Source organism: Cebus imitator, unplaced genomic scaffold (genome assembly GCF_001604975.1).
Source record: "Cebus imitator isolate Cc_AM_T3 unplaced genomic scaffold, Cebus_imitator-1.0 Scaffold56, whole genome shotgun sequence".
Taxonomy (NCBI): Eukaryota; Metazoa; Chordata; class Mammalia; order Primates; family Cebidae; genus Cebus; species Cebus imitator.
This window is the reverse complement of record NW_016107371.1, coordinates 287,593-291,451: the sequence shown is the minus strand read 5'-3', so window position 1 is coordinate 291,451 and position 3,859 is coordinate 287,593.

Sequence of the window (3,859 nt, the reverse complement as noted above, 5' to 3'; positions counted from 1 at the left end):
CCTGTCTTCAAGAGAGAAGCTACAGTGAGGAGTGTCAGCTGACAACCTCTGGCTGCTGCACTTTGGAACCCACCACGGTGGTCACACTGAGGCCACATTCTCCCCGGGTTCCTCCCAGCCAATGACAGAACCCAGCAGAAGGACTTGAGCAGGGCCAGTTCTGCCTGACACAAGGCTCCCTGAATGGGACTCTTGGCTCTACGGCAGAGATCTTCTCAAGAGCTGCACTGCAGTCTGGGCCTTTTCCTACCCCATCGTCCTTCCTTCTCCCAGTCCTTTTCCAGACTTCAAACCAGCCTTGGGATCTGACAGCTCTTCCTGCCCTACTCCTTGCTCTCTCTCCCGTTTCCTGCAGTCATTTCCCCAATAAACCTTTTGCATTTCTAATTCCAACCTGGTGTCTGCTTCCTCGAGGGTCCAGTGGATACACAAGAAAACACACACACACACACACACACACACACACTATACTTATACAAGTGATATATATACTATACACATGGTTTTAAAAACTGACTATATGCATATCTCAGAGACTGACTAGCATCAGTACATAAAGAACTCATTCAGTCCCCACAGCAGCACATTGTGTGAATAAACAATGTATGCTTACCCAAATCCTCTTTCCTTGATGTTACATTTAATCCTTCATTGATATTTAGGTCTTTTTTCCCCCAATCTTTTGTAGTTATACACAATGTTGCAAAGAGTAACCTTCCATAATGTATCATATGCAGGATACATTCAGGAAAGAAAAGTTGCTGGGTGGAAGGGAATGTGCATTTCTTATTCTAATAAAGACTGCCACATTTCTCCCCTTAGGGTCTGTATCAGTTTATACTTTCACCAGCAATAGATGAGTCTGTCTGTTTCCCACATCTTTGTGTGTTTCAGACTTTAACCCTTGCCTTCCTGAAGGTGGGGAGACATTGTTTCCAAAACAGAAGTCAAATCACATCACTCTCTTGCTTGAAATTCCTTAGAGGCTTTTCATCTACCCTGTAACATCCTATTCCCCTGTCCTCACTCTCCAACTCACCCTTTGTCTCCTCCACTGAACATTTGTTTTTTTCCTTAAACACCCCAAGCTCATCCCCCAGCTCAGGGCCTGCTGCACACAAGCTGCCCTGCCACCTGGCATGCATCTCTAAACCCTTCAGGTCTTAGCTTCAAAGATGCCTCATTACAGAGGGCTCCTGGGCCACGTTTTAAAGTCAATACCCATATCGTGCCTTATTATCACAGACTGTCAATTGCCTTTGCATCATTTGTCACAATTAGAAATCACATGTATGGTTATTTTTCTTCCCCATAAGATTTCAGTGTCTGGCTCATCTTGAGTGCTCACTAAGAATATGCTCAACAGGCCAGGCGCGGTGGCTCACACCTGTAATCCCAGCACTTGGGGAGGCCGAGGCGGGTAGATCACAAGGTCAAGAGATCGAGACCATCCTGGTCAACATGGTGAAACCCCATCTCTACTAAAAATACAAAAATCAGCTGGGCGTGGTGGCGCGTGCCTGTAATCCCAGCTACTCAGGAGGCTGGGGCAGGAGAATTGCCTGAACCCAGGAGGCGGAGGTTGCGGTGAGCCGAGATCGCGCCATTGCACTCCAGCCTGGGTAACAAGAGCGAAACTCCGTCTCAAAAAAAAAAAAAAAAAAAAAAAAAAAAGAATATGCTCAACAAATGTATGAATAAATAAATGGCTGAAGGCCAGGCGCGGTGGATCATGCCTGTAATCTCAGCACTTTGGGAGACCGAGGCAGGCAGATCACGAAGTCAAGAAATCGAGACCATCCTGGCCAACATGGTGAAACTCCGTCTCTACTAAAAATACAAAAATTAGCTGGGCGTGGTGGCATGCGCCTGTAGTCCCAGCTACTCAGAAGGCTGAGACAGAGAATTGCTTGAACCCGGGAGGCAGAGGTTGCAGTGAATCGAGATTGTGCCACCGCACTCCAGCCTGGTGCCTGGAGACAGAGTGAGACTCAATAAATAAATAAATAAATAAATAAATAAATAAATAAATAAATAAATAACTGACTGAATACATCTCCCTGGACTTGCAATGACATCAAGCTTTTCCCATATTCTCTGGAATCCCATTACCTGTCCACAGATACCTTGTGCTTCTAAAGCTGTAAGGCGCATCATCCCCCCAGGAGGCTGCATTTTTCAGGAGTTTTCAGCCAGTTAATACACTTTGGGATCCTTCTTAAAGCAAAATATGACTCACAGGTAGGTCACAGCTGGCGCAAGTGTGTGCACTGAGAAGGTTACAGGCCTGCCAAAGATTTTCTATAGTTGCCAAAGCAGATCTCAGGCTGCAACATGCTGTCTCAGGAAAAGAGATTCCTGGTCTCACCTGGGCTAATAAAATTTTTCAGGTACATCCACAGCTTTATACAGAGTTTTAAGCCAAGAGTCAAAACAAGATACAAATGGAAGATCTTCGAGGTTACACTTCCCATGGGGAACATATTAGCCCCTGAGTTTATCACATCAGCATTGTGAGTTGAACTGTGTATTCCCCCGCCCCAGCCAAATGTAGATGTTGAAGTTCTAACCCCAAGTCCTTCAGAACACGGCTTTATTTAAAGAAAATAGCCAGTGCAGTGGCTCATACCTGTAATCCCAATACTTTGCGAGGCTGAGGCTGGAGGATCACTTGAGCCCAGAAGTTCAAGCCCAGCCTAGGCAACATAGGGAGACCTCAACTCTACAAAAATAGAAAATAAAAGAATTAGCTGGATGTTATGATATGTGCCTGTAGTCCCAGCTGCTCGGGAAGGCGAGGCAGGAGGATTGCTTGAGCCCAGGAGGCTGCAGCGAGTCATCACCATACCACTGAACTTCAGCCTGGTGACTGAGTGAGACCCTGAAAAAAAGGAAGGAAGGAAGGAAGGAAGGAAAGGAAGGGAGGAAGGGAGGCAGGGAGGGAGCGGGGGAGGGAAAATAGTCCTTGCAGATGCAATTAGTTTAGTTAAAACAAAGAGGAAGTCATAGTGAGGGAGTGTAGGCCCTAATCCAATAGGAATGTTATCTTTATAAAAAGAGGACATTTGGACACAGATGAACACAGGGAGGACACCATGTGAAGATAAAGGCAGAGATCCACTAGCCAAGAAATGCTGAAAATTGCCAGTGAGCCACCAGAAGCTCGGAGAAAGCATGGGACAGGTTCTTTCTCACAGTCCTCAGAAAGAACCAACCCTCCCGACACCTTGATCATGAACTCCTAGCCTCCAAACCTGAGAGACAATAAATCTCTGTTGTTGAAGCCAGTCAGTGTGTGGTACATTGTTACGGCAGCCCTGGCAAACTCACACAACCAGCAGTCATGCTAGGCCAACGTGGACAACTGCATCCTGCATGCCAAAGGTAAATGTGTCCATTTTCACCTAAATAACCTCAGTCACAGTGGTGGAAAGAATGCCAGACCTGGATTGGGTGGTCCTGGCACATCCCCTCTCTGGCTCAGTGAAGGGAGAGGGTTAGACTAGACAATCTCCCAGCTCCCTCCCACATCAACACACTTTCCCCCCATGGGCATAGTTACAACAGTTTCCATGAGGCTTAGAGAGAGGAGAGCCAAAGAGGTTTCAACCAGCAATTTAGATCTCAGAGGGAGGGCAGAGGAGACGCCTTGAAGTTGAACTTTGGTAATTATACCCTACATGCTTTTTTTCCCATCCTTCCTTCCTCCCTCCCTCCCTCTCTCTCTCTTCCCTCCCTTCCTTCCTTCCTTCCTTCCTCCCTCTCTCTCTCTCTTCCCTCCCTCCCTCCCTCCCTTCCTTCCTCCCTCTCTCTCTCTCTTCCCTCCCTCCCTTCCTTCCTTCCTCCCTGCCTCTCTCTC